We start from the raw sequence: 26,140 nt of genomic DNA on the forward strand, positions 1-26,140 counted from the left end.
CCCCATCTCAAGCCAACTAAGTCAGGACCTCAGGGCCTGGGCATGGGGAGTGATAATGCTTCCCGAGTGACCCTAATATCGAGACCAAGATTGAGGGCCCCTGCTCATCTAGGTTTCTGGGAGACTAACTTGGCTGCAGATCATGATTTCTTAAGGGAGCTTTTAAAATATACTGGAGGCTGGACCCCACTTCCAGAGATTCTTATTTAATTGGTCTGTAGTGAGCTAGAAATGGATATTTTAGCTCCCCGGGTGATCTGAATGCACAGCCAGACTGTGAACCACTGCTGTAGATTAAAGCAGTGATTCTCAAACTATGACGCACACTGCAATCACCTGGGGATTTCACACGCGCTTCCTCACTCAGGAGGCCTGAGGTTATTCACGTTTAACAAGCTCCCAGGCAACACCACTGCTGCTGGCCTGTGGACCACCATCTAAATAGCAAAGGGTTAAATGATCAAAGTGCTACAGGCAGCATCGACTGTTTGTCAAGGAAAATCCATAAGACCCCTACTTAACCCAGACAGAAGAAGTACCCGCTGTGGAGAGGTGCCACTGGGGCCCTAAAGGAGCCACCAATTGCAATTGCTCCACTTAAGGATGCTTCTACTGCCTTGGCATTTCACATAGTCCTGCCATCTGCAGCAGAGTCTGCACACTGCGCCCTGACCGTAGGCCACGGTTCCAGGACCTGAAGGCCCACTCCACCTGGAAGATTCTACAATCTGAGGCCTGAAGCAAAACCATCAGAATAAGGTATGGAGTTCCACAGCCAGTTGGAAAGGAACCTGCTGTCACTTTGGACATGATACCCACCAGCACCCACTCCATTCTAAATAGGATGCTTGGCAGTGATAAATGAGCAATTTAGTTAAGAGCATCGTCATGTACTCTGAAGAGCCCCCCCAACTACTAATTAATTTGGAGGGGGTGGCACTGCAGCAAAGAACAGATGAAGTTCTACCCAGAATTCTGCTCAAGGACATAAAAGATGCCAAACATACCACACTCTGGGAGTTGGTACAACAAGAAGGAAATATCATGGCTGTTTCTACCTTGGGTCTTAAGAAATAGCGCTGGGACAAAGAATCTATTCCTGCCTCTGGACTAAAATGTTCATCAAAGGGAAGAGGACAAACTCAGATGGATAGAGTCACAGAGTTGACTGCCAGCATTCTTTGGATGCTCCAACGTGGACTCGGGGAGCAGGAGTGGGCATGTATGTGGCTGCCTGCATCCACATCCCCATGATGCTTAGCCCAGGCAGGGCGTTCCTTACCCCTGACCTGTGGTCTGCTCCTCCTCCTGGGTGTGGGTGGCACTACAAAGGTCCTCGTCACAGTCGCCATGCTCATGGAGTCATAATGGAGGCAATTTTGTCAAAATGATGATGTGTCGGTACCAGAGACTAGATATTCTAACTTACATGCACCAGGACGTGAATTCCTAACTTCTGGTGCCAAACCTTGCTGGCACGGTGAAGGGGCATCTTGACTCCTTGCTCCCTGGCGTGGATGAGCGCCTAGAATGGGGCTTGGCTCAGCCTTGGTCAACCAGACATCACCTGTCTTTCTATTGGGATTGTAATCGGGGATGAGAATGGAGAACGGAGGCAGGAAGAAGCAGTTGGGGTTAAGCCATGTCCTGCTAGGGTTTCAGCTCAGCTCCAAGAAGGGCTCTGCCTCTCGGCGGCTCTCCACACCACCCTCTGCTGCTAGCCCCTGCCTGGCTCCAGACAGCACCACCTCTGCCCAGACCTTTGCAACAGCCTCCTCACTAAGTCTCATTCCCCCGACTCCTCTCTCTGCTGGCCCATCCTCCACCATGCTGTTATGATCTTTATAATAATAAACATGAACTATGTTAATGAAAATCTGCTAATGAATTTCCACTTCCTACAGAATAAATCTGAACATTTTTGTGCTGTCTTAGAAGAAAGGCCTTCCTAATCTAGAACTAACCCTGACTCTCAGCCTCATTTCAGTTTATGTAGCCAAAGTATACTACAGTCCCCACCAAATCCCTCACCCTTATCTCAGACACGTCATTTTTAAAAACAAACTTTCACTTTAGAATAAATTTAGATTTACAGAAAAGTTGTAGAAATTGTACAGATTATGTCTATATATCTCACAACCAGTTCCCCCCCTTTGTTGAGATGTTACATTAGTGTGATATAGTCATGGCAACTAACACATCTTTAGCCCAGTATCGGTGGCTTTTGCAGAGCTGCAATAGAAATGATGCCCAGGGTCTTCTACTCTGGGCCTATATCTGTGAGCCAAGTGTGGGATTGGGATTCTCGCTCTGTTCTCTGGAGTCACACCCTGTCTTCATAAGCTGTCTAGAAACTCAGGCTCCTGGGTTGGACCCTGTCTTGCTCACTCCTGTCTCAGGGTCTCCAACCTTGCCTCAAACACCAGGTTTTCCTCTCCAAGAACAACTTTTATAACTGGTCTAGAAAATGGGAAATTGGAAACATGAAATTAGCAGATGTCTATGAGTCAGTTGACCTAGGTTCTAGCTATTCTTACCACTTACCTGAGTGACAACACAGTGCTTGGAATGTAGGAGGCAGTCAACAAATATTTGTTCAATAAATTAAAGTTCACTGAGATTCCATTTTCTAATCTGCAAAGTGGAATAAAAATATCTCTTCTGCCTACCAGTAAAAGGATGTTCAAAAGAGAAAATAATCCTGAAATAATCTATTATAAAATATCTTAATTAAGAATCACAAAAATAAAGAATCAGGATATGCAACGGTGTGTACAATACAACCTTAATTATTTTTAAGCAGTGGTAAATATGGGAGGAGATACATCAAAATGTGGTACATGGGTATATGTATTACAAATAGGCAGTGGAATTATAAATAGTCACTGTTACCTTCTCTAAGCTCTTCATCTTTTAACAGGTTTCTCGCTACTTTAATAGGAAGGAAATAGGATTTTGATAAAAATAACTAGCACAGATGATTAAGCAATATCCCATCACATGTCTTTATATGACTGAAAACTGAATGTCAGGGAAATGATTGGAGTGAAATTATCTGTCAGTATGTCAAGGCCAATCTGAGAGTGAGACACCATTAAACCAGTGCTCTGGCTCCAAGGAACTTTGGCCTGGGAGTGGCTCATCTAGACGCGGCATGCTGTTGGTTTTACTAACCAGACAGCAGCTCCTGTGCTGAGAAACTCAGAGGTGGCGCGGGGCTCCACAAACCTGCAGGGTGGGAAGATGGGAAGTGGCCACAGCTGAGGCACAGACGCATGAAGATAAGCAATTTTTCTCCACTAACAAAGAGGAACAGTACCAACTCAACTCACCTAATATCCAGACAACCTGAATGCCAGAAGGCGCTTTAAATCAAAGTGGAACTTCATGAGAGGAAAAATAAAATTCCTCAAAACCTGTTATCATCCTTATCTTTTTGTCTAAAAGTGTTTAGAACCTAAAAGTTTTGTTGTTTGTTTGTCTTATTTTGTTTTAATACAGACTTCTCTCTCCCTGGCCTTTAGGCATCCTGTTCCTTGACAAAGAAAGAACAAATACTTCAAAGAGAAACCACAATTCTGCCTTAGACACACATCAAAGTGCAACCATGGTCCGGGATCCAGGATGGTTGGTGTTGGGCAGGAAGGTTTACTGTTCCCTCACGTCGGGCTGAGGCCGGTGCTCCAGGCAGAGCGAATCTTCCTATTGCAGCCAGCCAGGGTTTGGAAAGGCTGCCGGCACCTTTGAGGGCGCCCAGTGCCCCGTGCCCCGTCCAGCACGCTGGAAAATGTTTCAGTCAATAAAACCCAAATGAGGCTGATAGGCTTGATAAATGGGAAGCCAGAAAAACCTTTTACCCAAAGAAGTCCTGACACTTAGTCGTATGGCTGCAGACCATTTCATTTGTACATGAGTGTGTCTACTCTCACTTCCTCTTGTATTTTGCAGACGGAATGTGTTTTATGGGATCGATGAATTTATGGCCACAGACACCCACTTTTGACAGCTGACCTGTCAAGATCAGTGCCTGAAAAACTAATTTCCAGCACTATTAAACAAAACAAGTACTGCTGCTATTCGATAAGACAGCTATGGTTTTCATTCATCGCCAAGATCTGCTCTACCCAGACCAGAAATGTGGATGGAGCCAGAGGTTACAGCACAATCATCACTTGAACGGAGATATATGGTCTCAAAATCTGATTATGACAAACAACTGTTCAAGAGATCAGCCAGTTGGAGAATATATTTCATAAACCACTGGTCTCGGGAAAATGTATTTCCTGAGTCAATCGGGGTATTCTTCATGTTAATGTTTCTGACTTGTAAGATGTGGGGATTTGGGACTTTGTGGCCCTGTTCTTAATAAACACAGGGCTATTAAGCCTAATTGGGACAGGCCTCCTTTGGAAGATTGGGCTTTGTGATCTGCAACCCAGTTATAGAAGTGTCTTAAGATGTCATCTCTTTTCATGGGGAGGGAGGAAGGAAAGAGGAGGAAATCCAACTGCTTTATAGCCCAGACACAGAACATGACCAATTTCATACAGAGAGCCTTGCCCATTCCTGGGGAGGCAAGGAAGGAGGGGGGAGTGAGAGAATAAGGGAGAGAAGGAAGAGAAGAAAGAAGGACTTAACCCCAAATCTCATATTTAACACTATCCAACAAGACAATAGATCAATAGCCTGTACTGTCACACTTCCACAGCTAAGTGAGGAATATTTCGTTGGTAAGCTTGTCTCAGGAGAGTACTGGAAACAAGAGGTGAAGATTTTATGACCATGTTTATCTGACCTCACAACCACAGCTGAAGCCCCATGAGAGCTGTCCCCTTATCAGCTAGTGACTGCCATCCACCGAGGGCGATGGCCTCGGCTTCAGGAATGATGACCATAGTGGGTTTATCCTCTTGTCAGTACCATGGACTTTTCTAAAATACTATGTCTTCTGCTAGTTTTTTCCCCCTTGTCTATTTGTACTGGAAAACAAATGGGCTTAATATACGTTTCAAAGGATGACAGCCATGGATGGGGTTGGGGTGAAGGGGAACCCACTTTCCTGAATCAGCTTGAATTGCACATTCGGCCAGCACTGATTTCAGAGAGTTGATTACAAGTCTTCAGCTCTAGCTGAATGCAGGAACAACATGGTTAGACACAAACACAGCAGCTCATAAGGAGAGTGTAGAATCTGAGGGTAGAATATCATTATCTTGTAATATTATCTGAGGGTAGAATATTATCAGTGGCCAGGGTTCCTGGGGTACAGTGTAATGGTACAGTTTATTTGGGAATTCCAACACATCAGGGTCACTAATGCTGGGCCTTGGGGGGCATGGACCACAGCAGCTGGAGGTCAGTATCAGGGTCACGCACCTACCGAGGAAGGGGCCAGGACCTCTCCCGAAGCTCCCAGACATGCCGTGTAGGAAGCGGTGGTTCTCACTCTGAGATGGAAGAGATGAAAGTCTCATCTCAGCCAGGACCAGCTGCACAGGGAGTTGAGCCTTTGCTGAAAGTTGTACTATCTTAAAACAAGCCTCACAAGAACTTGCACTAAATGTCCAGAGGATAGAGTTGGAAGAAACTGGAAGAAGAATAAAATAGGCAGGAGGGCTATCACACATAGGGCTTATGAAAAACCTTTGGCAAGGATGAGAAAAAGATACTTCCCCAGTGGTGTCGGAGAGAAAGATAATGAAAACTGGCAGAAATGCCTTTGGCCCTGGCAACAGATCACTCGTGATGGAGGCAGTGAAAATGGCCATGCCTAGTCTCTGCTACTGAAACTCCAGGGCGGGAGGGGCTTGCTGGGCTCACAGAGGGCCAGAAGATGGACCAGCTCTGATACTGCCAGCAGCAGAGTCTGTCTGTCACACTAAGAGCGAGGATGGGGACAGCTCCACTTCTGCTTACAATACGTAAAGCAGAAAGAGGATGTTGCTCCCATTGTAACAAGAACAATAAAAGCCAGATAACCAACAAAACCATAAATGCTTTTTAAAAATTTAGCCTATAAGAAAGCTGTGGTCCTAAGACCACCTGGTGAACTGAATTTCACAGGGTAGGAAGTCTCTCCAAGGACAGGACATAGCTTCTATGGCAAAGCATGGGATGAAAGAGGTGGCAGTCACAAAAGAGCGTAAGAAGGAAAAACTCCTGAAATTTAATTGTCTTAAAGGCCGAGCGTGTGCCAGCAGGAGAATGAAGCCTGGGGAGCATCAGACTCAAGGGAAGTTACACCCAGTCATCAGCTCTCCTCCTCCAAATCTGCACTGGGGGAGTGAGAGAAAGAGAAACATTAACAGCAATGAAGTGACCAGACAATGTCAAACATATGTATGTCCAATACAGGGCTTATATCAGGTACATGTGAAGAAAACTCACAACTCAATTATAAGAAAAACGATTTTTAAAAATAGAAAACTGACTTATTTTTTCCAAAAAAGACATATGAGAGGCCAATATGCACATGAAAATATATATGTTTCATATCATGAATCATTAGGGAAATGCAAAATAAGATCACAAGGAGGTATTCTACCACTGAACTTCACTAGGATGGCTAAAACTCAAAGACTGACACTACTAAGTGTTGTTGAGGGTCTGGAAGGCAAAATGTGCAGCCACACTGGGAGAACACTGGGCAATTTCTTATAAAGGTAAACATATACCTGCCACACAACCAGCAATTCCACTCCTAGTGTTCCTACAAAGATCTGTATGGGAATGTTCACAGAAGCTTTCTTCATAATGGCCAAAAATAGTAACTCCCCAAGTGTAGATCATCTGGTGAATAGATGAACAAAGCATGGTATATTTATACAAAGAATACTATTCAGCAAGAAAAAGCAACAAACTATTAGCACATGCGACAACACGGACGATCTCAAAAGCATTGTGCCAAGTGAATGAGGCCAGACACAAGAGACCACACTCCGTGATTCTATGGATAAGGCCTTCTCACAAAAGCAATGGTTTAAAACCACTGAAAATAGATCAGTGGCTGCCTGGAGGTGGCACTGGAGGAGAGAGAGTATCAAATGCAAAGACAAAGAGGGGGTTTGGGGGGTAATAAGAATGCTCTATATTTTGAGTGTTCTGTATACCTACTACAGTATACATTTGTCAGAGATGATCAAATACTGTACACCTCAAATGAATGGATTTACTATATATAACTGCAGCTAAATAAACTTGATATGTATATAATAATTTTGAAAATGATAGAGCCATGTGCTGGGGTGGTGGGTAGTGGTATTAAGATGTCATATGACCCAACTATGACCCTCTGGCAAGGATGATTAAGACCCCCAAATTAACCTTAAGACTGACATTGGTACCCTCAGGTAATCGTACTTTAACTACCTGAAGCTCGTAGTATCAAATGGCCAAGAAATTACCTAACAATCTTAAAGAACTGGATGCATCTTCATAAGGTTTTAAGAAGAACTTAAGTGCAGTTTTACCTGTAAATAGTTCCATGGTGTGTGCAAAAAAAATAAATTACATAACATTATATATGGTATAATCCAAATTTTTAAAGCTTATGTCTTTGTGAGATGGCACATGTGTATGCCTAAGACACAAAAGTGGCTGTTTCTGGAATCGAGTGGAGCAATGGGATTACCGGGAATGTTCATTTATTGCATGATACAAACCTATAACGTTTGAATTGTTTTACAGACAGGAAGCATGGCTTTTATAATCAGAAGAAAAACAATGGAGCAGTTTTCATTTTGAAACTGCATTACAATCTAGCTTATGACTGTAATGTTGATTTTTGTGTCCCTCTTTAATTGTTTTAGGTGTATTGGTTCTGTCTCTCTAAATAAACTGCAAGTTCTAGCAAAGGCAGTCTTGGTAGCAGAACAAACCAGGCCAGAATTCTATTTCTTCCACTCGTGAGCAAGGGGACTTCTGGAAAATTACTTGAACTGGTCATATTTTTCCTCCAGGCTCATTTCTTCATTTGTAAGTTTCACTAAATACTAGTTATTGTTATTAACAATACATTTTTTTCCTCTCAGATCTCTACTATGCTGAGGCCCATACTAACAGCTTAAGAAATTCTTGTTAGATTGAACTGACTAGAATTAATGGCACTACATACACTATGCATCAGTCTGAAGTCTGACAAGACACTTGCAACAGCCAGTTCTATGAGTTCTTACATTGCAAAATGTGTCAGGTCTCTTCCATTATATTCTCTTCAAACTTTGGGCCATCTCCTCTCCCTGGAACAGCCTCCTCTTCCCTTGTTCTCTGACTCCTGGTCATCCTTTGATTATCATTCTAGAGGTCTTTCCTTGCACCTCCAAGAGCTAATATCTCCCTTTGCAAGCCCACAATGCCCTGACCACAGCCCCATGGAAAAGCTTTTCACAATATATTAAGATTATTTTTCTATCTATTCACAAATAAAGTATATCTCTGTAAATGAAAGACTATCTCTTCTTCATTTTTATTCACTCAATACGATCTTATTAGAAAGATTTATGAAACTGATCATCCCCTGGCAACCTCCTCATTAACTGGCTGGAATTTCATGCTTTTCTCAAACTCTAGATCCCAGGTTACGCCTCATATCCAAAGCTCTGCAAAAGGCTTTCTCGCTTGACACTTATTTACGGTGGTTGAAAGTTCCTGGGGGGATTTTCTCTTTGCATGATTTTGTGTTGCAAACTCACATTAAGACTTCTAGTTGTGAAAAAGTGTTAGCAAAATGGGTGATTTTTAAAATCCCACATTATATAAGTCTTTGCCTAAAGGTCCTGGTGAGTGTGTGGTCTGTGGACCCGGAACATCGCATCTCGGATCCATCCCACATCTACCGAAGCAGGGTCTGCATTTTAACAAGATGCCCCGGGGATGCACAGGCACAGCTAAGTCTGAGCAGCACAGTTTCTAGATCATACCATTATGTCTTACCTAGGAGTTTTATTAGCTGCCTTACCTATCTCTTGGTTTCTCTCTTATTCACCAGCTTTCTAATCCCCATCCCCAGCAGCCCATTTTCTTTCTAGCTTTTTCTTTTAAGAAAATTCTTAATTTTCTTTTAAGAAAAATTAATTCTTAAATTTCTTTTAAGAAAATTGATTTATTTCACTCTCCTTAGAATTCTCAATTGGCTTTCTATTGCACTTCTATTATCCTTTCCATGGCCTGTAAGTCTCACCCAGTCTGCTCTTCAAACTCGTCGTACCCATCACACTTTCCACCTTGCTCATGACACCCCACCAACACTGGCCACCTTTCACTTTCTCTCTCAAGCCAAGGTCCCTCCTGCACAGGAACTCTGTGCATACTCTTCACTGTCCCAATAAGTCACATTTCTACCATTCATATCCCACGCTTGGCTCCTCCTGATCTGGTGCATCATGCCTGATGAGTTTTACTCTTGAGAAAGCCTTCCCAGGTTACTCTTAAGTTTCTGGCCCACAGCATGCACTTAATGCATATTTGTTGAATAAGCAAATAAATTAAAGTATTATCCCAGAGATCAGCAAACTCTTCTGTAAAGGACTAGACAGTGAATATTTTAGGCATCTTGGGCCATATAGTCACTGTGGTCAACTGCTCAATGGGGCAGCTGGGTTCTAATACACTTTTCTTACAGAGTAAGTGGCAGGCTGGATTGGGCCCAAGAGTCATAGTTTGCTGATCCATGAATATCAATACCTTCACTTCTATTATTCCCTCTGCCTAGAATATTCTCCATACAATTGCACTTTCCAAAGCACTACCCTTCTTTCAAAGTTTGATTTGTCATTTTTAAAAATTGTTTAATTGCCATGTTTTCAGGAAACCCCATTTTACCTCTCCAAACAGAAGTGACAGATCCTCCTGCATCTTCAAGGCGTTATGCTTACCCTTTCTCAGGGCACCGAGCACATTCACATTTCCCTGACAGTTCCTGTAGCAGATTGTATTTTCTAAAGATGGTTGTGACAATATTCCCCATCCCACATGCTCTTCTATAATGTGATGCCTCTGCCTCCTAGCAGGAAGTGGAGTCTAACTCCCTTCCCTTTAAATCTGGCCTGAATCTGATGCTGCATGTCTTTCAGGCTAGGTCAGAAAAGGCCATGAAGCTTCTACCTGGTTCTCTTGGGATGCTCACCCTAGGACAAAGCTTTTCAACCTAGACACCATTGACATTTGGGGCCAGATAATTAATTGAGGGTCAGGGGGAATGTTCTGTGAATTGTAGGATTTTGAGCAGCAATCCCTGACCTCTTCCAACCAGATGCCAGTAGCACAACCACCACCCCCACCAGTGTGACAACCAAAAATATCTCCAGACATTGCCAAAAATCCTCTGAAGGTGAGAATTACACAGCCTACCCACACCATTGTTGAGAACCACTCATCTAGGAGAATCTAGCTGCCATGCAAAAGGTACAACCACGCTGAGACCATGATGCTGGAGAGACCACCATGCTGGAGAGACTACATGTGGATACTCCCGTCACTAGTACCATATGAGTCCAGCTTCCCAGCACCTCTGCCAAAGCACTGGACACGTGAGTGAAGCTACCTTAGAACCTTAAGGCCAGTGCATTAGCCAGTGGAGTGTCAATGAGTGACCTCAGCTAACATCAGAATAATCACCAAGACAAGCCTGACCAAATTTCTGACACATAGAATCCATGAGATATAATAAAAGTGTTGTTTATTATACTAAAGGTTGGATCATTTGTTATGCAGTAATAGAAACTTGAATGGAATTTGCTATCTGGAAATACAAAGTTACATATAAAAAAAATTATGTGGGATTAGCTTTGGAGCTATGTAAGGGAGGAAGCTAGAAGAACCTTAAGGAGACTTTGGTGAAAGCAGAACTCAAGAAAACTTACTGTAAGAGTGTAGCGGGGAATATAGAAGCTAGGAAAAAAAGCTACCTTTGTTATACAGTGGCAGAAAATTTAGGAAAATTTTCAACCTGCAGTAATACAGGAAGTAGACAATCTCTTAATAAACTGATGAATCTAACTAAAAAGATGTATCTGAAGGTGAATCTAACCAAGCAGAATTTTGGAGAGTCCTTTGTTTTCTCTTAGCCGCATATGACGACGCATGCATGGATGCACAGATAGTTCATAAATTAACGGAAGAAGGAATTCTGCTTTCAAGCAGAGTTCAGAGAAAATAAATAGAAGCCAGGATTATGTTGGATTCAAACATAAAGCTATTTCTCATCCTCAGTCTCTTCAAGCAGAAAAATTCCAAAATAAGAGAGGTGCTCAGTGCAAAGATCAACTCCTGCAGACTACTCAGAAAACACAGACCCATGAAATGAAGAATCTGAGTATAAAACTCTTTCTTAAGACCTCATAAATATTTAATGTTGTACCTTGGAGACCTTTCAGAAAGACAAAAGGCTTCCCACAATCTTAAAAGTGACTATCACAGACCCTATCAGTTAGACAATAGAACTTCCAAGAATCTGCACAGCCTATTTGAGAATGCAAGGTAAAGAAGACGCTGCCTCAAAGAAATGTGTAGGTGTGGCTTTCATCTAATGTGGTCAAAAACCAACAAGCTTAATTTAAAAACCCACACAGTTTTTAAAGGAAATGTAGTGACCGAAAGCACAGCCAGGTTACATTAAATGGTTCAGAGACAATGGGGAATGAGAGAGACTTTTAGATCCCTAAACTTCTATGGGCAGAAAGCAGATGGGAAAAGCATTCTGCAACAAACAGCCCCTTTTTATTTCATGGAAAAGTAAGGGTGACTTAGAAGGAATCAAGAGCTCAAAGGGCGGAGTCAAGAAACAGAGTCATTGCCCAGAAGCAGTAACAGGTCCTAATCCAGGAGTTAATGACCGCAGTCCAGCTGGCTGTGAGAACTGCTATAGACTAGTGATCAACATGTGCTTCCCAGCTCCTCCCTCCTTACGGGTGGGGATAGTTGCGGCAGTTACCCTACTGCTGACTTGCCTTTGTATACTGAATGTAGGGAATCATATAACTTGTCCTTTTAGACTGAGGTCTTCAGTTGAGAACTATACGTGGGGAGCTGTATCAAAGAATCTATATTCAAGGAGCTTCATTTGTACCTCAACCTGACTTAGATGAAAAGATGCCAAATTTTGAGTCGATGCCATAGTGGAATGAGACTTGAGGGTTCTCGAGGGAGGGAGGAAGATTAGTTTTCATTCAAGAAGGGTGTGGATCATGGTGGCCACAAGAAGCAGTATCGCAGATGGTGTCTTCCAAGAGTAGCAACAACATCATCTATCTCACGTGCTCTCCTGGACTGTGACCTTGTTACTCCTCCATCAACACACAGCGTCTACCCCCTCCACTCCTCCTTGAACCATGGCTGGTTTCATTTGTAATTTTTAAATTGTGGTGGAAGTGACACTTTGTGACTTCAGAGGCTATATTCTAAATAACCGTGCAACGTCCACTTGGTTCTCTTGTCACTTTTGCTCTGGGGGAAGCCAGCTACCACGCAAGAGATTCAATAGGCTGAGACCACCGTGATGAAGACATTCCCTAAAGAAACACCCAACCACAACCAGGCTTTGTGTAAATAAGAAATAAATCTTTATTGTATTAAGCCTCTGAAAATAATATAGTCTAGCCTATCTTGACCATAATCCATCTCTCACATAGGAGGAAGAGTGACATTTCAGAAACATACATCATTTCATATCACTCCTTCACTTAAAATTGCCATCCATTTAAAATAAGATCCAAATTCCCAAGCATGACCTACAACATTCTACATGATCTGACCTCTGCCTAGAGGTCATCCTACCACTTCCTCCTAGTTATCTAAAGCGGCCACACTGGCCCTCCTTCTGTTCCTCTGATATCTCAGAACTATTCCCAGTTTAGAGCCTTTGTGCATGCTCTTCTTCTAGAGACATTTTTAACCCAGAACTACTCTTAGTTGGCTTCTTCCATCAGTCAGTCTTCATTTTCTTCAAAGGGACATTTAATTGCTAAAATTTTTATAGATTTATTATCTATCTCCCCCCACACTGGAATATAAGCTGTATGAGGACAGAGTACTTTTTTATCCAGTACCCTTATAACTTAGTAAAATGCCTGGCACAGAGCAGGCACTCCATAAAAGCAGACCATTATTGTTACCATTATCATAAATAATAAATACCTGTTTTTACAGATAGCTGAATCCTGGCATAAGCATCTGTCCTTGGACAGGTGACTGAGGTCTGGGAGAACTCTAAAATAAGATCCCATGGAGTTCTCCCTCAACCAAAATTCAAAGAAGATTCAATTATGCTCAGAATCACAAGACTCTCCTGACACATTATCAAGTAAGAATTTGGGCATCCGATCATCAGCTATAATTAGTTGAAAGGTGTGATACTCTTGATTTAAGAACAAGGCTTTTGTCCCAGTCTCACAGGCAGAACAACTTGTTTGCAACATAAAACATGTAGAAACACTGAAAGAAAGGAAACCAGAACAAATACATCCACAAAAGAGAATATGCAATTGCCTAACAAGCAAGGACATATGTTCAATCTAATAACATAGAAAAGGCAAGTTGTAGTGATACACTATTTCTTGCTTTAAAATTTTTTTAAATGAAATATCTAGTGATAACACAGTGAAATGAGCACAATATTAAACAGGGCAAACTGATATTCTGCAGAGGGCAACTTAGCAGCATGCACCAAGAGCATAACAAATATACTTCTTATTAATTAATTATTTGTTGATTTTTTATTTTTTAGAGATGGAGTCTTGCCGTGTTGTCCAGGCTCATCTCTAAATTCTGATCTGAAGTGGTCCTCCTGCCTAAACCTCCTGAGTAGCTGAAACTACAGGCAGGCACTGCCATGCCCAGTTCAAATATACCTCCTAGGGAATATACATACCTTCTAGGGAACTTTGCTAGGGAAGAACGTCTGTGGCAAAAACAAAACTTACGCACAAAGGTGATCATTAGAAAACTAAACATAGTGGCAAAAACAAGAAAGGAAAATCAGCTGAAATCCAACCATATTAGAAATGTTAAGTAGTTATGATCCACCTTCTGGATATAACATTAGGCAGAATTATTAGAGATTGTATTAACATTAGAAAATGTCATGACCCTTAATGTTGAGCAGTAGTAGCAATGGTGGGTAGACTCTTTTAACTGGTGAAGAAATGTTTAGTTGGTGGAAATAGAACGTGTTGTGTTGGCAAGTTGAGGGGAGGCCCCGGAAGGAAAGGACAGGAGCTGCAGAGAGAGATTCTGGATGTTTACATTCTTGCAATCTCAGGAGACAGCAGAGCCAAGAGTGTATGAGAATCCAACCAAGTGGAGCGGAAAGTCTGGCTGAGTCTGAATTGCAAAGGCATCTCTTCTGTTGCCCTGGTTACAGGCCCCCTTCTCTTGGTAGTGATATTATAAATGAGACAAGTCACATGCAAACGAAGAAAGCAGAGCTTAGGATAGAGCCAGGTTGGCTCTGAGAAGCTCTGCCTTGGGGGCGGGTCTGAGGAAGAGTTTGGGAAGTGTCTGTGCAGGAGACGAAGGTGACCTTAGAAAGAGAGTATCACATTCAAAATAAGAATAGAGGGCTGCTGCAAGCTCGAGAACATCAGATCTGCTGCCATCCCACTGAGATGGTCCCCACAGCACCACTGAGCCACAGGGCTTCGCCTGTTCAGTCTGGTCCCTTTTGTTGCACAGAAGAGGAAACCCCAGGACCAAAAATTAATACAGCTCAATCTCTTTAGAGGCTTTTGGAGTAAATGTAGGTAAAAGGTAGGGAACTGAGATTACATAATTAAAAATTAAAAAATTAAACAAAAAGATAAATATATATTCATATTACAACCATATGCATATTTAATATTATATATTTATTATATATGTTATATGGGGATATATAATACACAGATAAATGGATAAATCCAAAAGTTAATAATTTAGGTAACAAATTTATTGCTGAATTTTTTCTTTAGAATTAAATGCATTTTTTAAAATATCTATAATGAGCTTGACTTAATGAGAAAAACAAAGTCTAATTTTAAATAAAGTATGAAATCAAATACTTGTCGCAAGCCCACAGTGTGGACTTGCACTGCCACGTCAGTGACCAGCTGAAAGTAATCGCCACGTCTGTGCTAGTCGGCTGCTCTGACGGCCAGGACAGAGCCACGCCCGCCTCCCCAGATGGTTTTCCTTTAATCCACATTCTTTAATGAAGCTTGGAATAGACAAACTGTACAAAGAGTCGATGTGCCTCTTGAGTGTGTCTTTATGATCCCTGTAATTGGTACAAGACCAAAGCACACACAGTGGCAGCCCTCGGGCCCTTTATGAGTTAGAATTGGTGGGACACGCATCCCTGGCGCTGAGCAAACACCCTTGGAGACTCACACTCCAACTGCAGGGAGCCCAGCAATCTTGACCTGCCCTGGCAGGGTAAATGTTGAGACGTGGCTGACCACCTTTGGGGCTTGGAAGGCCTCGGAGGGGATTGCACGCTGTGGCCTGCACCTTTCCTGAACACCACCCCTGCGAGAAAACGCTGCACCTCTCACCAACACACGGATGCTTGTTCACAAATGACATACATGCATAGTCTAACAGATTGTATATATTACAAAATATATACAGAAGATATTTTTACAAGTGGAGATACAGATAAAATAAGTTATTTTTATTGAGATCATATTGTCATTAATGAATATTTTAAGACCCAGCAGTACATGCTTAACACAAGGTTCATTATTGACCACTACAAATTTCATTTGCTATTTTAAATAGTTTTATTGCTAACCAACACCCTATACTGTCACTGTTTTTTAACCAACGTCCTATATTGTCACTGTTTTTACCTCATGGCATGGCTGACGAGAAGCTGAGACCGAGGCCTGAGAAACGCGCACTCACGCTCCATTCTCACGCGGTTAGCGGTGTTTGCCTTCCTGGGATCATCCCCACTCTGCCCGTTGTTCACAGGTAACCATTTTTTCCATCCTCTAAGGGTTATTTAACTTAAAACTCAATATTATCCATAAATCCTTTTCCAGGTAAATATGAATTACAGGACACTACAACTTATCGCAGTCAAAACTCAGGGCACTGTGGGAAACCGTCTGTGTGCTGGGATCCCTACTTTCCCCTTGGGCACCCCACATTCCACGCTTCAGCGCCACTTGGCGTGTGGCTCACGGACCAGTGTCACCCTTCAGACCATTTGCAGTCCTCAGTGAGGTAAGTGAATAAATCAAAAGTAAATGTTTATAAACATTTAAAAAAACTGACAGATTATACTGCATAATCTCATTCAACTAAAAAGGGGAGAGGCTTGTGTTCAGCTTGTATCAGGGAAGGACTGGGCTGAGGGAGGGATGGCACGACACGCTCACATTCAGGCAGCTGATGACTTATAGACAGAGAAACGAAGGGCAGCTGACGTGCCAGCTCCCCAAGTCCTTTGCCCACACCCCAAAAAAGATGACCCTGAAACCAAAGAGTGGATGGATGGCAATGGCTCGAGTTGTGGGACACCCCACTGCAGAGGAGCCAACTCCAGACTTCCCCTCCTGGTTTTGTAGCCTGCAGTCTGTCCCGAGAGGGGCAGGGCAGGAGGCTCGGGCCTCATCGGACCCCAAGGAGCAATAAGAAACGGACTCCGGCCAGCAGCCCAGTGGCTGGGGGACAGTGGGAGACGGCTCACAGCAGCGGCTCACGGGCCTGCCCCCTGGCGTGCCGGGAGGGGCCGAGGCGATGCACCAGGACTCCCGTCAGCGCAGCGCAGGCTTTGCCCGCGTGGCCGTCTGGATACATGCGACGTCAGCAGGGCACCGAGGCAGAGCCGTTCCCAGCGCCAGTGCCGATCCACACAGCAAAATATCGCAAAGCTTAATTTCCTTCTCAAACTTTAGGGAAAAAAACCCATAAATAAATTTTCTAATTTTATCCTCCGTAACCCAGTGGTGTGACCAGCCCACTCATGACACCACTGATCTTGTGAAATCTCCGTACGAAGCCAGAATCCACGTGCCACCAGCCTAAAGGACAACACAGACATTCAGCCAATGAGGGGAAGGGGACTCTCTTCCATCAGAGACGCCATTTTTAAAATCTGGGCAATGGTTCACAGATTTGTTCCTTCTATCAAATCACCAATATATTCACTAATTAAACAAACACTTACTGGAGCCTGCCACCGGCCAGAATCTGACCGGCGCAGGTCACAAAGACGAATGAAGCACATTCCCTGTCCTAGAGAAATGTGTGGCCTAGGAGGGGGAAAGGTAAATGAGAGGAAGTAGTTAAAATCGTGGGTTACACATGAGAAGAGGGTTTTTGTAGAGGACACGGGGGAAACAGAGAAGAGAGCAATCCTCTGAGCCTAGTGGACCAGGGAAATGCATGATGAAGAGAGTGAGATATGATATTGACGTTAAAGAATGAATAGGATTTCCCCAAATACAGGATGGCATAAAGGCCACTGCTTGTCAAAGAAACAACCTATGCAAAGCAATGGCGGTAAAGGAGAGCACGCTGTGCTTAGACATACTCCCTTCCCCTAGTCCCCCTCCCTCAAGACATAGCCAGTGGGCCAAGAGAGACACCAGGCATAACAGACAGGAGCTGGGATTGGGAGTCAAACGTTCTTTCAAACTCTATTTCCTCCCCTTACAGACAGTGTGACCTTGAGCAAACGGCTTATCCTCTTTGTTTCTATCTCTTCACCTGCAAAAATAATGAAATTAATGCCTACTTACCTTTAAAAGTTATTTACAGGGTTAGAGTAGGCTGCATATAAAATGACTGGCATATTGAGGGTACTAAATTTATTTTTATCATTGTTACATTTTCTTAGAAGATCTCGGGATGCTTTTGAGTCAACCTAGGCTCTCTGGCATGCGACAGCCTCTTGGTATGTGAAGCAGCCTCACTGTGTGCCTCTGAGTATTCAGCCTTTTCCTCTCACCAGTTCCTCCCACTGTGCCTTAGGAAGCACATGTTTGGGTCACCCGTTTTCTCATGATGGTAGAGGGGAAGCTGGAAAGTGGCCTAGAACTCCAGACCTTCTTAGACCTGGACAAGTGTTTCAGTCACCTATTGCAGCAAAACCAACCACCCAAAAAACCTAGTGGCTTACAACAACTAGAACTTATTTCTAACAATTCAGTGATCTAATGGGGCTTCCCCTGGGACATCATGCAGCTGGCAGACCAGGACTGTGCAAGGTCAGCGGAGTTGGCTGCGATGACCCGACCTTTCTCTCCACCTGGTTTCCATCCCGGGCTCCTCGGTGCCTAGCCAGCTCAGGGCAGCATCCAAGAGAGCAAAGTGGAAGCCACAGGGTTTCCTGAGGTTCCAAAACTTCCACGACATCACTTCCACCATGTTTTGTTGGTCAAAGCAAGTCGCAGTCAGCCCCGATTCCCAGAGTAGAGCAAAAGTCCCTCTTCTGGAGGCTGCTGACCTCATACCCTCACACCGGCACGGGGCGCGCATGCCGAAATGAGGGGTCTGCCGCTGCCGTCAGAGACCCTAACGCAGCAGGAGATGGCGCCGCGCTCATTTCTCAGGTTCTGAAGCGGCGCTTCTGCTTAGACACACCTGGGCGCCTCTGCAGGGAGCCCAGAAGGCAAAGCAGATCCAAAAGCACACATGGGGGCTCAACACCCAGTGTCCAAGCACCTCATTTTCTGATGACCTAGATGGAAAAGGTCTGGGATGAACTTCCTCTGTGAATTACACAGGCCCCTCCTGTGGCCCTGGGCCTCGGGCGTCCAACAAAGGGGCGGTACCTAGATGTCTCAGAGTCCATCCCACAGACAGAAGAACACACTGAGACCCTGAGACCCTGCCATGCACTGGACACCACTGGAAGTGGCTCAGAACCTTCCCTCACTGTAGTGATCTCTCCCACCCTGCCCACACCTGCTCTCCCTCGTTCCCCACCCACATGCAAGGCCGCCCTCATTCAAGGGGGATACATTATGCTCCTAGACCTACAGTGATGCCTGAAATCACAGACAGCACCGAACCTAATCGCTGTCAATTGGAACATGTTTCTGCTCATGTTTTCCTTCCATAAATGTAATACCCTTTTCATCTTAACTAAGCACTTATCACATACTGCAGCCATGACTTTTGCAGGTTTAGGCGTGACAGCAAAACTAGCATGAATTTCTTTTTCCTTCTTTACAATTTCACAGATAAAAGATTCACTCTCACCATGGAACTTAGAGACCTCAGGATAGGAATTTGTTTTCTTTCCTTGTTTAGAGTTTTCACCTTTTCACTTAAGGGAAGCACTTTATGGCTTCTTGTTGGTGTATCCAAATTGCCAGCATCACTGCTCTTGCACTTTAGGGCCATTATTAAGTCAAATAACGGTTACTTGAACACAAGCACTGCAATCCCAAGACCATTGATCTGATAACTGAGACCGCTACTAAGTGACCAACTGAGCAAGTAGTGTGTGCAGCGTGGATATGCTGGGCAAAGGGAGGATTCATGTCCTGGTCAAGACAGAGTAGGATGGCATGAGAGTTCATCACACTGCTCAGAATGGAGTACAATTTAAAACTTACGAATTGTTTATTTCTGGAATTTACCATTTAATATTTTCAGACCACAGTTAACCACAGGAATCTAAAACAGTGAAACTGTAGATAAGAGGGGGCTATGGCATATACACAGGCATTGAGCCATTTGTCCACGTGTCATTTACACTGAGCTAACACTTGCATAGGTTATGCCAGGTGCTGCTCTGAGCACCGTACACATATATAACAGCCCTACTCCTGCACCATCACGGACTCCACATACAATGGGGAGACTGAGGCAAGGGAGTGATTTTTAAGATTAAGGGTTGATAGCCTTTTTTGATCAAAATGACATAGACTGTCTGCTACTTTCATACAGCCCTGCCAAGGATCTAGCTTCTCTGATGTGCCCTGAGCTAAGTGCAGGATCTAAAGCCTGAGAAGCACACCAAGCCCTCAGAGGGGAATCCGGGCTCCAGGTGCACCCGCTCAGCAGACGCTTCTCCACTGGCCTCGGGCACAGTCTCAGTGCTTCTACTTTCCCTTCGAGGTGCTACCACCTCCCCTGCCCAGGAAGAACTAGCCTCTCACTTAGGAACACCTGCCTGCTCACTTTCTGTGGGTGAGAAGAAAAGACTTCCCCGAGGCCCAGCGGAAGCTGAATGTTCACACAGCTGGGAGACAGCCCGTGGGACCTGCCGCTGCTGTTGTGAGCACAGACTCTAGGATCTGAGAGGCACTGCCTCCCAACCTGCACAGCAGTGGGGTGAGGGCAGAAAATCCCCCCATCTGTCTGTCCACTATGGGAGTTGGCATGCACAGGAAAACAGAGGTAATGGTCTCTGATCAGGGACACGATAAGAGGCTACCAAGTCTTGGTGGTCACACAAACGTTCAAAGCATCTCCAGGATGGCGGCTGGCATTGATGTTGAAGGAAGGGTAGGAGGCAGCTCAATCTGAACAGAGTTCAGCAACAGCTTGAGTAGTGTGGCAGAGCCTGCTGGGTCATGCTAAAGGGTGGGGACAGGAGACTAGACGGGTCCATGTACTGTGCATGATGGTTGAGCTGAACCAGGTTCAAACTCCAGCTCTCCAAACATGTTATATAAACCCGAGCAAACTGCTTGAATCTCCATGCTTCAGTTTTCCTGCCTGCAAGGTGGGAGATACCATCCCTACTTGCTCTCAGATTATATGACTAGCCTGCTAAAAACTGCCCGGTACATTCCCATAGTTCTGCAAACGCTGCAGCATGCTCCTATGCTGGAGGTACTCCAAGGGGAAGTGTAGCTCCAACCAGAACAGGAAGGCCAGGCGGGCAGGGGCCAGGGCTTCCATATCATAGCACTCCTTGTGCATCCTCACGCAGGCTGCCCCTGATTAGACAGTGAGGAAATCCTTGCAAGTGCACCAACAGAGCCAGCAGAGAACGGTGGTTAGCGTGCATCTCTGCGCTCCCACTCCTTGATTCCATCTCCGCATCTGCCACTTCCTAGCTGTATCATTTGGGGCAAGTCCCATAGCCTCTTCATACCTTAAATCTTTTTCTCCGGAAAGTGAAGTTAATAACTATTTTAGTTATCTTTTGCTATATTATCAAACAATTGCAAAACTTAGTAGCTTAAAACAGCAATCACTTTCAAACATGGTATTTGCTCACGCTTTTGCAATTTGGACAGAATTTGGCAATAGCTTGTCTCTGCTCCGTGAGCCATCAGCCAGCAGGGACCACTGGGGGTGGGCAATCTCCTTCCAAGAATTTCCTTCCCTCACATGGCTGGCAGGTTGGTGGGGCTATCAGCTAGAAGCCCAGCAGGGGTGTTGGCTGGAGCCTCAGTTTCCCTCACTGCTGAGCACAGTGGCCTCAGGGCACTCAGACTATGTGCATGGCAGCTGGCTTTCCCCAGAGGGCAAAATGCAGGCTGCCAGGGGTCTTAAGGTTGAGGTGCAGCGCTGTCACCATATCAGTCCTGCCACATACTGTTGATTCAAGCAGGTCACAGGTCAGCCCGGGTTCAAGAGGAAGATACCACAAAGTTGTGTGACTACTAGGAGGTGTGACGCATTAGGGACCATCAGAACGGCAGCTCACCCAGGCCCATCTCCTTCATAGGACTGTGGACAGGACTAAACGTGTCCGGGCATCTATGTCCCTTGTCAAGTTGTGAGTGCCCTCCTGGCTGTGAAGGGCCAGAGGGGGGTGGTCGAAGGTGGTGGGGGGACTCCAGCCCAGCTGCTCCACTCTCACCACTTAGTCGGAGACAAGCTACTTCACCCTCATGTGCTTCAAATTCTTCATCTATAAATGGAGATAATAATAGCACCTGCCTTGTGGAACTGTTGTGAGGACGAAATGAGTTGATGTTTGTAAAGTGCTGAAAACCATGCCTTGGACTTAGCCAACAGGATGGCAGTGCCTGCTCTCATACTGCTAGGCAGAGCCACTCCAATCCCTAAGTCTCGGCCCTGATGTCTAAAGACACATTGTCTTCCCCTCTGCTTCTGGGTGTCCCTCAGGGCCTTTTCCTCTCCCTGCCACCCTGGTGCTCCCTGCCAGGCAGGCCGTCTGCTGGGCCGCAGACTTTTACTGCTGGGTCTTGGAACAGCCCTTGGCCATCAGGGCCTGGGCAGGCAGCTGAATGCATCTGCTCTTGCAGGAAGACCTGCAGCCACACCCAACTCAGCCCCCACCACTCTGTCTTACTGAAAACACTTATTGTGTTTGTGTTCATCAACAACCAACTCCCTCTCGGAATACGGAATACGTCTCCCTGACTTTCCTTTGACTGATCACTGCATGAAAACAACCTTCACTAACCAGAGAAAACTGTCTTCCTGGGTGGTAAAAGGCGATTTGCACAGCGATAGAAAAATAACATTTTTTATCTAATCCATAATTAGGTCTTGAAGAAACAAATTAAGTGAAGGCAAAATTATGTTTCTTTAAAGCATGAATACTGATCTGCATAATGATGTACATTTAATGGTTTTAATTTCCAAGGGAAACTATTTTTAAAATGAGTTTGGAAAATGTATTTTTCCCTTCAATTCCACATCTATAAAGTTAAATCTCCAGGCCTGGTACTGCAACATCCCAGCCTGCAATCCTAGCTAATTAGTGATGACATTTTAAACCTAACAGAGCAAAAGTGTATTCCACCTCTGAGGGCACCGTGCCTTGCCAGGTAAAGAATTAATGCAAGAAAGAAAGAGTCCCCAAAGCATGGTGCCTGGGGACCTGCCCTCTCTTTGCCCACATCACCACCACGTGCTCAAGTCTCCAGACCCAAGCTTTCTCACTGGGGCCCTTGGTAGTGGCAATTGTTGTTATGAATATATAAAACAGCACTCTGACATCCATTTTTGTTGGTAGCACTCTACCTCTTTGAGAGGTGGTGTTACAACAGGAAACTTGGAGTCAGGCAGCTCTGTCTGACCTAAGTTAATTCAGCCACAAATGAGGTACATGGGAAGTGTTGACCCTCAATTGTTTTTGACCTATACAGATGGCAACTTTATATTATTCAGGTTTATTAAATGCCTGACATATGGCAAGCACTGAATAGATTTTAGTTATTATTATTATTGTGGTTGGCATGATTTGGGAAACACAGTTGTAGATGGAGATAGTACACCGCCTGCTTCCCAGGTTGTTGGGAAAATGAGATGAAGGCAGATGAGATAATGTGCTTGAGATAATGAGTGTGCCAGGAACCCCACCCGGCACACCGGCCACTTTCAAAACAGTTTAGTTGCCTTCCTTTGCCCATTTTGGGTTTGCCCCATTTGTTTGCTGCCAGGTAAACTAGAGCAACTCAGCAGAAGTTGCAAGGAGCCCTGCACCCCTTTATCCTCAAGCCTGCTGTGTCTTGGAAAAGCACCTGAGATTGCCCACGGCCACTGAGTTAGCCAGTGAGATAGCAGTCAACAGCAAGAGTATATCTGCAACACATTCCATGGTTTCTCGAGCACGACCTCCCTAATTTCCCTGTTTGATCTCTCCTAAGAGCTCCACGAGGTAGGAGTTATGCCTAGATTTCCTGTCCAGTAGCCACTCTGCTCAGCTGTAGCAATGTGAGGGTTCTGGGCTTTGGTAAAAATGTCCCCGCCAAGGAAAACTGCATCTCTTGGATACCAAACCCCAACAGGGCATTGAATTCCACCTGAAGCTGTGAGGTTCTCAGTTGGAAGCACAAGTCAGAGGGCATTTCCTCAAGGTGGGCAGATTTGCCCACTGAGCACTCATACCTGTGAGATGTGGCTTCAGCACCATGGCACTGAGAACCCAATAATAGGCTTTTGGGTTCTTGAATTCTTAGCCAGCTCTTCAAAAGATCAGGAGACTCTGAGCTCAGCTGAGCAAATACAAAGTAACTTTTCATTGATATGCCAGGAAGAATGGACCACCCGCCGCGTGCCAAGCCCCTGCCATACACTATTTCAGGTTGTCCTCTCAGCAATGCCTGCAGCCAGTTTTACAATCCCCATGTGCCCAGAGAGACTAACCAGTTAGCTCCCGGGCAACATCAAGTGGAAGCGTCCTGTGTTAATAATGGTTTTATCACACTGCCAAGTCAACGATGGCAGGTTTGGAGGCAACTTGTTTGGGCTTTGGCATAGCTAGGAGGTGTAGAGAGGAGGAATGGACTCCTGTTCTTTCTGGTTTTTGATCGCCCATTAAGACGAACGTTTACTGAGCCCTTTCTATGCAGCTGCCACACTGGGGGCTGCAGAGCCAGTGCCGAGCCCGAGGACAAGGTCACTCACTGCTCTCTCACGGTGCCCATGACGTGCGGAGGTAACAAGCGTATAAATTAGCAATTACATGGTTGTGCTGTGCAAGCAAGCGCAGGGCAGCCGACCCAACCCTGGTCATGGGGGGGGGTTGGCTAAGGAAATAACAAGGATGGTTGAGTTCCAACAGGTGTTAGCCAGCCAGGCCCAGGAGGCAGACAGCCCTGACTTGGGTCCCTGGTAGGTCAGCGTCCAATAGAACAAGCTCTGAACACCTTGAGCTCCAAATTGCCACAGTCCATCTGTTCACCACTCAGTCCCTGTGCCATGCCCTCCAACTCCCCGCAAAACACACGCTTTCAAAGTCCCTGTTCAGAAGCTTCCTTGAGTATTCCAAACTGAATCTGAACCCTGCAATTCAGAAGAGGTGAAGACACCACAAGAACAGAGAACAAAAGAAATGCTTAAGACAGAAAAACATTTTTATCAGTCTACTTGAAATGTAGTTTGTTCCCCTCCAATATGTTGAAAACATTGAAAAGCCTTTCCAAATATCTCAAACATCTGCTGAGTAGGCCAAACGCCCCTCCATTTGCTCCACCCACAATGTCTGCATCCATCATGCCTCATATTAAGTGATGTTCAATTACAACCTGTATAATTTTGCACCACGCTCCTCAATTAAGGGCCCACGCTGGAGAAGTCCTTTCCCCACCATCTCCTGGGTGCGCATGGTGATGCGATGAAATGTACATGTATGATAATTAAATCTGGCATGATTACTTTTCCAAATGATCACTGGCACTCCATTGTTCCAGAAGGATTAACCCTCAGAGCCTTCCAAATGCAATCTGGAAGTTCCTGGATCTAAATGAGATTTCAAAGAATGTAATTTATAACAACACGATCCCTAATGCACACTTTAATATATCCTTTCTTTCTTACAGTCATTTGCTGGTAAAATCTAGCTGAATTAGAATTCTTCTGGGGTGACGAGCTACCTGTCTGGAGGTGCCAGCTGGGCTGTCACAGACATTCCACCATGGAGCTGAAACATGCGAGAGTCACTTCCTGATCAGCTCCGATCTGGGAACTGTGCCTCACCCAGCATCCTCTTTCTAGCTAAGCCCCACACTGCTCCATGTACCAAGGAGACAGGAAACGAACTGCTTGCTCCCTGCCTGTTGACCTGAAAAGGGACTGGGGCTTTGACAGTCATGAGACACCAGGACAGAGTGAAGGCAGTGGGGAAGAGAAGAGAAACCCCCTTCTTGACGTTGTAAAAATGCACGGCCCGTCAGCTTGGAGGATGGGGAGAAGTGAGTGCCAGCTATGAGCCTGGGGACTTGCCAGGTGCCTGATAGACATTAGCTCACTGATTAAGCACAATCACCCCGGGAGACAGACGGGAGGCCCCTGAGCAGCCTCAGGGTGAAACGGGGCACACTGTATGGGGGAAGGACACACTTGTAGCCCTGGCTTGAGTGAGGCAAATGCATTTCATGTAACCCAAATATCCTGAATTAAAAAAAAAAAAAAAAGCTGGGCAACCATCACACACGCAGCAGGGCTAGGACTTGCACCTGTCTGTATAGGACTACAGATCCCCAGGCTCTTTCTGGAAAGTAGGAGATTGACACAGAGCACAGCTTCTGGGGAGAGGTGGTGGGTGGAGAGCAAACAGGCAAGGGCCTCCTGCGGCCAGAGCAAGGGTGCTGTCCTTCCTTGGAAATGGAGACTTGGCTTCCACGAGGACAGGCCGGGCAGTGTGTCCGTGACCCTGAGCCAGCTGCACACCCTGCAGCCCTCATCATGTTTCCTCTGTGTTCCCGCCTGCCGTGTGCTCTGCATTCTGCTCCTTGGGGGAAAGGCAGTTAAGGTCATCTGCCGGAAGATGCCCACCGAG

At 45.0% G+C, this 26,140-nt stretch overlaps 1 protein-coding gene across 1 annotated transcript in view; it reads right to left on the reverse strand.

The window, feature by feature from the left end:
* The window catches only part of GRID1 (glutamate ionotropic receptor delta type subunit 1), a 673,637-nt gene that overhangs the window by 110,844 nt on the left and 536,653 nt on the right, over nucleotides 1–26,140 (reverse strand). The window lies entirely within an intron of this gene.

Source organism: Microcebus murinus, chromosome 14, assembly GCF_040939455.1.
Source record: "Microcebus murinus isolate Inina chromosome 14, M.murinus_Inina_mat1.0, whole genome shotgun sequence".
Lineage (NCBI taxonomy): Eukaryota > Metazoa > Chordata > Mammalia > Primates > Cheirogaleidae > Microcebus > Microcebus murinus.